General features: G+C 38.1%; 1 long non-coding RNA gene across 1 annotated transcript in view; it reads right to left on the bottom strand.

Moving 5' to 3' along the window:
- The window catches only part of LOC104910543, a 43,801-nt gene extending 37,193 nt beyond the window's left edge, over positions 1-6,608 (bottom strand). Inside the window, exon 1 of the long non-coding RNA XR_793176.3 lies at positions 6,468-6,608. This is a non-coding gene — a long non-coding RNA (uncharacterized LOC104910543). The remainder of the gene's footprint in view (positions 1-6,467) is intronic.
- Between the last annotated feature and the right edge of the window lie 4,209 nt (positions 6,609-10,817).

The following is a 10,817-nucleotide window of genomic DNA, read 5'->3' as shown; positions in this document are numbered from 1 at the left end:
ATAAGTTTTTTGTTGTTTTTTTTTTTTAGACAGGAAAAATGAAGGGGCCAACTTATGATGATTGTTGTAATCCAATTCAGCAGACCTTGTAGCTGGTCCCATCAATCTCGGAACATTAAGGAAGCTCAGTTTTTCCAGATACTTACAAAGAGGACATGCTAGAAGACAACTTCCAAAAAACCTTCTCACGGAGTTGTACAAGTAATTTCCAGCACTGCACATGTCCACTTCAGACTTTATTTTTACAGTAAGCACTACCATTTTCCAATTAATAGTGTCTTTCTTAATCATATGATTAATCATTAAACCTTAAAAATGAGTTTATGTTTCAAAAGTCACAGAGGTCAAGTTTTTAAGCATAAACTAGTCCCCCTGAAAAAAAAATGACAGGACTTACATGAGCAAACCCCACAGGATCCAGGCTTCTTGCACAAAACTGAATTGTTTATTTGGTCTTTTTTTCCTTTTTAACCAGACATATGTATACAGCACGAGTAATCTAGATAACAAGGTTTGACTTGCAGTTTAATAAAGGCTGCTGTGGATTTCTTCCTCTCCTACAAAAGGCAGAATGATGAAAGTACTGAAAGTCACATATCAATTCACACTGCAGGTGATGGTGAAGGAGGGGACGTTAAGTCATTTTTCACCCACAGGAATAGAAAAGAAAAAGCAAATGGAGTATGATCAAATTCTAAACATGATTTTTAAAAATATACATTCTTAGCTTCTTTTTTATTAATTACCAGATCCTGTGAACCACTACATATGTCACAGAAACAAGTCAGGCAAGATGTTTGCCTGATAAAGAAACATTGAAATAAAGACCTAGTTCAATAAAAATGCATAAAAGTGAGAATGCAGTACACATGTACAGACAGGAAAAAATGTGAACATGTTTGAAAGACATGAGGCATGAGTCAAAGAGGACACTGAGAAACCTGAATTCTGTTGACCTGGATGATGTGTGTGTACAAAAATGCTTACCTATTGACCTTACTGACAGAAATTGTTCATTAACCTTATGGAAAGTGATCCTAGCTATAATTGAAATTGTCACGTACCCTGGGAGACACAAGTCCTCATGGGGCTTTCTTTGTTTATTTCTTATTAATTGAGTTCTAAGAAGAAATGTATACTACTACTACTACTACTAATAAACAAAACAGCAAACAGATAGGAAGTAACATGAAGATGGATGAACTTCAAAAAAAAAATCAAGTTATTGCCAATAGTGATTCACAGATACAAAAATAAGACCTCTCTCTCAATATTTTCACTGTTTAATTTGCTTTTCCTGATTGTTGCAGACTCTCAAAGGTGAAAGAAAGAAGTTCTTCCTAGCCAACAGTCTGCTTCTACAATTGATCTTTGCTCTCTTTCTTTTTTTTTAATTGGGAACAACCAGTAGACAATAAAATGAAAGTCAATAAACAGGTCAACTTCTATCCACTCATGTGGAGAATCCTGCTCCAGTAATAGAGCAAATGTTCTGTCCAAATAAAATTGATGATGACAAGCTATAGAAAAAGACTGAAAAAGTGGCTAGAGAGCTTGAAAAATACTCTTTCCCCTTGATATAGAAAATTTTAGATGGGCCATTCAGAAATGAAAAGGCGGCAGGTCTTTTGCTTGTACTATGCATAGTGTGAAGTAGACCCAAGTGCCTGAGCTGAAATCTGTTCTGGTGCTGCCTTGTACTCATCTTTGGTATATCCCCACGCAAGGGAAAATCCATGGGCAATCCACTGGGCTTGATCTGTCATTTATAAATGCTAGCCTTTTAACCTTCTGAGTGGATCAGAAGATCACTCTGGCATGATTACTCCAGCAGCATTTGGCCAAAAAACATGCTGAAGGTAAGGCTGCATTGACATTTCATAATAATCAACAAAAGCTTCTTTATCCAGTGAACCGATTAAGAGCCTGCGGGGAGCTCATGTTTCTCAGCCTAACTAAAGATCTTTTGACATGTCCTGGGCCATGTTTCAGATGCCTTGCTGTGTTTGCTGTCCTTGTATCATGGTGGCTGCCCTCCTTGATCCTGCTGATCAGTGTGTGGGACAGCCCCATCTGCTCACTGAGAACTGAGTTATTGCATAAATCTAAGATTTTCTGCCTCTTGTCTTCTCCCAGCAAGGAGGCTGAAAATGCACTCAATATCCTCAAAATTGGGATCTAAGACCTGAACAGGATGCCGCTCAGCTCATACTCTTAATACCCCAATACGTGAGTCTGAAGAGCGTACATATCAGCCATTGTATGTGGGCTGCACTACAGAGCTCCAGGTAGAAGTATGCATCTTTGCACAGTCTAAAGTCTCTCCTTCCTCTTCCAGATGCATCTCCCAAGAAATACATTCTAACTTTTCACATCTTACCATAGTTTTTCTGAAGCCATTGTTAAAGCAGTGGGTCCATGATGAGTCTGATGAATTAAAGAGTTAGTAACTAAGGCAACTAGGTACACTAGCATATTAATTTGGTACTCCATTTGTGTGTATTTCAATCAGTGCATCAGGAATCCAGCTCAATAAGTTACTTTTAAGATACATTTATATCTTATAAATCATTTAAAGTTGATGTAGAAGAATAGAGTATGAACTGTCTCCACAGAGACAATGGGGTTATGGCAGATGATCTAGATCTGCCATGTAAGTGGTCATAGCCTCATTGGAACATGCTAAAACAAAGGCAGCTTTAAAAATCCTGGACAGAGAGTCACACCCAGCATTAGGTTTCATCCTTCAAACAATGAGACAGTGTCATCCTCTCCTCAGATCAGAAGAAGAGAGGAGAGAGGGGTTCTGGCTGCAGAGCAGCACTTCTGTTTTCTTAGATACTCTTTGAACTGAGGTGAGAAGGTAGGTTTTTATATATTAATACTTTAATTTCTTCATCTTTCAAGAGATGCTGCAAGTAGGTATTTCCCTGTAGTAGTTTGTATGATGCTGCCTCAGCCCTAGCATCAACACTTCTGAGCTGTATAAGCAGCAAATATAATTGGGAACAAAAGCTAGCAGATATAGCTACCTAGGAAAATAAGTATCTTTAAAGGGATGGTGCAAGCCAGTTGTGTGGGCTGAGATTGGTAAAGCATTAATAATATTTATCTAGAATAGTCGTGGCTAATATCTGAATAACCATACCAGCCATAGACAATTTTACCAAGCCAAGTCAAGCAGTACGTCTGACCTGTAGCTTAAAAACTGAACAACAATAAAACTAATTGCAATGGCTACTGTGTGAAGGTATTTGTGGACCAAGTCTGTCTGTCATTTAAGCTGTGCAATGGAAATCACTCATATGTAGAAGGTGCTTCCTCCCTGTCAGGATGGATTTAACACTTTGCATATCTGCAGAGGAACCAAAGGCTTATTTGCAGAGGAGGCCAGAGAAGATCTGTGATTTTTAACCCAGATGCAGAAAAACAGATCTTCAATGCAGTGCCTCAAATGGACATAATGGCCTTCCTGCGAGACACAGTACCCTACCTGCACTGCTGTGGCCATCCACTCGGCTGGTCACCAGCCACTCTATGTAAAGCACGCTGGAACACACAGACATACTGCTCCTTCAGTCTTACAGCTTGCTGTGCTGCTGTATTTTACTGCATGGCTGACAACACATCACAGATATTTTTCAACATCTATTAGCTGTGCATAATTTCTCTGAGCTCCAAAGCCATGTGTGGTGGGACCAACCAGCTGGGGAGCAGCCCATGGGATGATCACAGATTCATAGAATCATTTGATTTGGAAGAAACCCTTACAGATCATCCTGCAATGAATAGAGACATCTTCAGCTAGATGTGCAGTGTCCAGTGTGGCAGGAGAAATGTCAGTTCTGCAGAACGGTCTAATAGGACAACATCACTTATTTTCAGCACAGGTGGAGTTTGGGATGATGGCCTGACTGATTTGCTTTCCAAAAATCCAAACAGAGCGCAATGTCTTTATAAATCTCCTGCCCTTTTTTCGATCTGATGAATGTTAAGCTGGTAGTTCAGCAAAGGTGAAACTCACCCATGTGCAAGAGGATTGCACAAGGCTGTGTCTTACATGCCAAAATGCAGTTTCAGTGAGACTATGAGGTACGCTGGCCTTTTCCAAGCATTCTGCCTAGGTAGGACTTCCTCTCAAAATGAAGACAGCTCTTCAGTAAATAAAACCATTGTATGATGGATTTATCATGTGGTACATCATGTACTGTATTTCCCCCCTGGGTAAACTGCCTGAACAAAGACTTACTTCTGTCCTCAAGATCTTTTGCCTCCTTGTATGGCTTGTATCACTTGTTCTTCAGCAATGCCCTCCATGCTGGAGAGACACCGTGAAGCCTTGCTACGTTGTGCAACATCCTCAGGGAGATTTATGCTACAATATTTTGCTTTGGAAGGCTGCTCCTCCCGTTTCTGCTTTAGCAAAGAATTTACTCTGGCCAAGGTCATGTGAATTAGCAGTGAGGATACCTGACTGACAGTCTCCTGCAACATCCCTCATAAGTTCATTGCCTTTCAGAACACATGACAACAGTGTGCTAAAACCATATTCAGCTTACAGTTTTTTTATTCCAGGTTTGGCTAGGTTTGCATGCTATACAGACAAAACTTCAGTAGTTGCTTCAGGAAAATAAAGAAAGAAGATAATTCAGAATAGAAGTACGAATCCATATCAATCATTCACACAGGTTTATATACACATAGGTGTGTGGGAAAACTGAAAGAATTCAATCAAAACCAATGTGGAGAAGAAATGACTGGCTATATTGACAGCAAGGAATCATCACTATAGAGATACATGCCAGCAAGACTAATAAAAAAGATCCTCAGAACTAGTGACATAATTTGAATGAGAAATGTTTCAGGAAAACTTAAATGTCATTGCCATTCAGGTTGTCAGCCATAATTCTGTCATTTAGGTAAATGCTCCATTACATACTTACTAGCCTTTAATAACTGCTCTTGCATTCAAAATATATTTTGTTCCCTGAAGCTGAACGGTAAAGTGACCCACTATTTATTAAGGGCACAGTGGCAGCACAGTAGCATGCTAGCCGAAGAAAAAAAGTCTTACTTATGGAGATATCTGTATTGAGGCAAGTTCATGTAGATAGCTAGGACTGCAGTGCACAATTCTTCATTAACTGATCAGGTCTGGTGTTTGGTTCATTTTTCTATGCCAGCCACACCTTTGAAGAAGTACAAAGTTCAGCCTTACTTCATACATACCGAGCATGTTTCTAAAGAATGTGGAGAACTGACAAAAAAATGAACATAAACATGCAAGATGGACTCATAACAAGGTTCTAAAAGACCTCCAAAAGATAGATCTTATGGAGGGGTAGTAATCAACACACTTTCCAAAAGAAGGCTTCATACCTTGAAAAGAGCGCCTTAAAGAGAGATCACATCAGGTAGCTTTTAAGTCCAAGCTTCTTTAAGGAATTTGTGAGCCTCCTTCACAGCTGACAGATGAACTGTGAACTTTGTTTTTTGCACAGTGTGTGAGTCTGTGCTCCCAAACCCCCAGACAATGTGGTGGACAAAAACTGGAAAATGCAGTTATACTCAGTCCCATCACCTGACTTGTCTGTTCTTGACCCCAGGTTCACATTCAACCTAGCTAAAAAAATGAAACAGATATATAACAAGAGAAATGGGAGTGGGGGTGGGGAGCAATAATGGCCACATGCTGCATATAGGAAGGAACTGGAGCAAAGTATTAAAGCATGAAAATCTCAGTTCAAATCAGGAGTAAATCAAATGGACTGCAAAGACCACAGTGTATCCAAGGTGCTTTCTGTGTGCTGGAGGAAAAGATTCCATCCAAGCATTTGCAAGAGGGACAGGTGTCACCCCTTACAAAAAAAGTTTCTATCAAGCAAATAGCAAATATCATCCTCTGATTTAATTTTTTTACTCTGCAGTTTTTTTCCTGACCTGTTGTAATTTTGCAACATGCTCTGCAACTTTGTGGTTGGTCTGTTGCTTGAAACAAACTGACTCATCAAGTGGTGCACTTTTACTGCTCTGTTTACACTGCTGTAACAGGCTTATTTACAGTACAATAGTTCACTCTAATGACTGAATATTAAAAAAAAAAGACTAGAAGCGTATACTCATCTTAGGTGTCCATAGCTGAATTTGCATGGTGTACTAAGTCCTTGTGTACATTTTCCATCCAAAATGCTAAGTATCTTATCCTTGTTGGATTTACATATGTGCACAGTTGTATGCGTTTCTGCCCTAAGGAAGTCTCAGTATGAAAGGCAAGATTTGAAGTGAAAAAAGAAAGGATGTCAGGGAGAAAAGGACCTGAATTTGATCATAAAATTTGCAAATACAGAGGAAGTGGTAAAGCAGTAAGAGGAACTGTATAGAACATATAGAAAGCATTGACATAAGAGTTGATTTAAAGAACTCGTTTAAGTGCTCCCCCCACCCATTAGATTGCCTTTTTCCCTCACCTTCAACAAGGTTCTTCATGCATCATAAATGCTTCCAACTTCTCTTATCTTGTTGCTTTAGAAAGGAAGGGATTAACACCACTAACAGGAACCAAGGAGTAGTTGTGGGTAGGTCTGTGCAAGCTTTTAAGTACACAGCTCTCCTACAGCACCTCTGCCTTACCAATAATAAAGCTCCTGCTGAGTTTATGAGGTTGAAACTGTAAGTCAAGTAGAAGGAAGTAAAACCACAAGATGCTTTTGTGATGCAAAGAGATTTTCCTTGGAGACCCTGTTTCAGTCACAGCCCAAAAGGTACCTTTTGGACTCTTCGAGCATAATTCCTGAGTGTTGTTCTGCCTTATGTATTTCAGGCTGTTTTGTTCAATGTTTGGTACCAGGCAGTCACTTCAAATGGCCATGTGCAAGAATAGGAACAGGATTAAGTAGTTAATAGGAAGCACTTGTTGTTGCGTAATTGCATCAGATACATCAGTATTTAAGAAAGCAAATTATAAATATAACTGACAGTCATGGAAGTGTTCAAGGTTGAACACAGTCCTGAAGTCAAAGATTAAATAGCCTTTGCCAACCATGATTCATCGTTATGAACCTGCTGCTGTAATAACAGCCAAGGAGTTTTTAGCCAAGGAGAGCATTCATAATGTGTGATAACTCAGTGGATTTCTAGTTATTTTAAAAGACTTTTTCTTTAAGTATAGATCATCTATATGAGTATCTATTCATTGTTCCATAAGGGTCAATTATCAGTCTTTTGCAATTATTCTTCCAGGTTCTGGGACTCAATGATGCCTTTTCTCTTCTCCATTTTGAACACAGTTCTTAAGTATTAAAGTACATAGAAACTGTAATGAACAACTGCACAAATTAATTTTGCATCCAGAGTTGACATAGCTGCATGAAGAAAGCAGGCTTATATATGCAGGGTTTTCACTTTATGATAATAACAGTCTACATAAATAGGACAGAGTATTACTTTTAATTTGACTATTAGGCTTTCACAGAAAATCAAAATCGTTATTGATGTAAACATCAGGCTCAAATCCATTTATTCTTCAGAGAAATAAATGATTCCTTTAGGTCACTGGCTCCTGAAAACAATACTACAGTTGCTTGATTGTAAAACTGCTTCTTGCTTCCTACAATATAGCCATGAGTAGCTATGCTACTACTTTTTGTAACTTGTTTATGGCAAATCAGCATGAGGCATTTACAAAGCCAGCTATTTCTTAGAGCATGTTGCAAATACAGAACTTCTCTGAAAATGGGAAGATACTTAAGAAGAGAAAGAGAAATTACACTGGAGTCAAAAAAGAAATCAGATTTAAACTTCATCTAGAAAATATTAAATGTAAAATCTAGCAGAGTTTACACAAAGAATATAATATATTGCATTTTAGTTAAGTCATTTTCATTATCACAAAGGAAATCCATCCTAGTGCTGTTGGGCTGACATCATTAAAATCTGTAGAAAAGGATTAAACAGAAGATATGCTGCAGTTAGTTATACTGGCACAAGAATTGAAACACCCAAACAGTGCTGAAGATACAAAAATATTACTACAATCTTTAGACTCTTAAGTTCACTAATTTGTAGTTTCATCTTATCAGTTGTTAAATATATGTTACTTGCATGAAAAATTATTGTTTAAGAAAAAACCCAAACTCTCAAGCCTATAAGGTTACTGCTATGTTGCAGTGGAACAAGACACTTTATTAGTCTCCTTAAACAGCGATAAAAGCACAAAATTTAGCATAAGCACCACAAAGAACATGATATAGCTGAGACCCATTTCCTTCTCTTTTTCCAAATCAAAGAGATGATGACCCATGCATGTTTTAAGTACCACTCAGTCTATCAGATCCTATGTTTGGGGCAACAAAGATTGAGCAAAGATGCATCTAAGTCACTGGCGAAAAAATGTTATGGGGAAGAGGGAAGGGAAACAAGCTAGAGCCTTTTGCTTTGCAGCTCTGTCACCATCTACCACAATCCATGGTCTCAGCTTTTAGAAGGAGCATGGGAATGAAATTATTCTCAGATGTATGTAATGACTTATGGAGGGGCTGTTGTCTCCCTCTCTTCATATGACAGACTGAAAATATTGTCCTATACAGAACAAGTGGGCAATTATATAGTGTATTAAACAAATCCAGTACTGTTCTGGTAGACTTGCTTATTACATACTTGTGTGTTGTTATGCCATAAGTTCCCGGCACCCCAGGCAGTGTCTCCTCCATTTATGCACTAAGTCACTTCAAAGAAAACTACCATGTAAAAGCCTAATGAAAGCAGTAAAACTCATTTTGATGCTCTTGATGTGCTGTGGTCTCTGACTTAAGTTCTCACAATCATTCTCACTTAAAGAATAAAATCAGTCCCACATCTACTGTTTTGCTGCACACTAAAATTCAACAACCAAAAACATAATCGGAAACGGGAGCAATTATTGATTCTACTATGCTTCTCTCATGCTGATAGAAGAAGAGAGGCTACAGCTAGATACAGCTATTTACATCTGGAAAGGTGAAAAAAAAGTACAGAAATGTTCTTCTTGGTCATTCAGATAGAATGATCTTCTATAATATTCTAAAAAATAAGATAGGTAAGTGCCACTGCAGACTGGAAAAATATTCACTTGATGCTTGCAGTGAATGGACGTCATGTTAAGTTTATCATGATGAACAAAAGTATCAAAGTCCTGAGGAAGTAAAAATAAGTTCTCTTGTGCTTTAAATTTATGAATTTTACTAAATCATGTTAAAATATTCAACTTCAGTCCTTTTTCAAGTCAACAAACAAGATAGTGGCAGAAGCTCCCTCTCACAGACATTTGTCCTCTAACACAAAATTAATTTTCATTTACCTTAATTTGTTCTGTTTGCTCAGAATGGCTGGATCTGTTAAAGCTCAGACTTGAATTTTAGGATCAAATTACTTTCACATGAATTTATCTGAATCTCACATACACAAAGCTGCTCCCTGTAGCAATGTCTCTGTAACTCCTGAAGTGGCAAACCGTATGTATTCTCTATAAACAGATGTTATTTCTCTGTAGCACAGTTCATATAACCTTGCTGGTGGCCGGACCACTCCAAGATTTGGAGTCAACTTTGAATAGGAAATAAATTATTTCTGTGTATTTTTTTTTTTATTCATACACTAAAGATAATATTTTTCTCTTTGGACTCCTTGGCAATGACAGCCATTGGAAGAAGAGTTTTTAGTGTTCTCTGTCAGCTGGCCATTTCCAGGTCCTTCGGCAGAGGTGTGGCCAGTATTTCTCTCTTCACCCTCTAGTCCTTTTGGATTTCTCCAGTTCCATGTGTATTGATAAAATACATGCGCACCACACAAAGTCCTGAATGGCTGAGGAATAATTGCTGAGAAATAACTAAGCAGTAATAGACGAGGTGCAGGTCGTGTTTCTCGATTAGTTGATGCCCCAACACAAAATGTAACATCTCACAAGGGCTCAGAAGAAATGAAAAAAGTCCCAACGATACACAGAGAGCTGTAGTATTCTTTCCCTTAAGGTAAATCACTTATATACGATCTGCTTCTCATTTATATATAACAAACAATATTAGAAACATTTTTCAAAAACAATAAAATACATGGTTTTTCCTGAAATAGGGATTTTAGACATCCTGAAATGAGAGAGATTTGAGAGTTGTGTAAACAAACAGTGGCTGCTAATAACCTTAGCCATTTTGTTTGCCTTAAATCATGTTTGGATAAACCTTTTACCGTCACAGACAAAATACATTCCCTGTACAGGCTCAGAAAGCTGACAGAGCTCGTCAAAGACTCTAAATTAGGTAAGGTCTCTTCTGTCATCAGGGCAGGACATGAAAGCTCATGATCATGATGTATTCCCCTTTCAGCATAAAACAAGCAGGGAAACCCTAAACAGATTTTACACGCAAGAGACAGACTTTTAGATAATCACATGTATGTCAAATCAAAAGATTTTATTATTGCACTATGCCACTGGAGAAAACAGATGACTTTGCAATAGCTATGGGAACAGATAAGCATTAATGACAGCATGAGAAAGATGAAAGAGATTAACTAGCTATTCAGGCAACGTGTCCTTCCTGCCTTGACCTACAGTGCAATGTGATACAACTTATTTTTTACATAAAATACTTAACATGTCTCATAAAATGCTTTATAGGGAGAGTCAAGAAGGGTAGAGGAAGACTACAAAGAAATACAACCCCCAGAAAAAGTCGTAAGTAGTTGTGATAAAAGTCTGTACAACTTCCTTGTTCTCCCTTCTCTGTCCACACCTCTTGTAAAATCTGCAGATTTTTCTCTATGTTTTCTACCCTTTCTATGCCTGC

Source organism: Meleagris gallopavo, chromosome 4 (assembly GCF_000146605.3).
Source record: "Meleagris gallopavo isolate NT-WF06-2002-E0010 breed Aviagen turkey brand Nicholas breeding stock chromosome 4, Turkey_5.1, whole genome shotgun sequence".
NCBI classification, from domain to species: Eukaryota; Metazoa; Chordata; class Aves; order Galliformes; family Phasianidae; genus Meleagris; species Meleagris gallopavo.
Note: the sequence above shows the minus strand (reverse complement) of the source record. Positions and strands in the feature narration are given on the sequence as shown.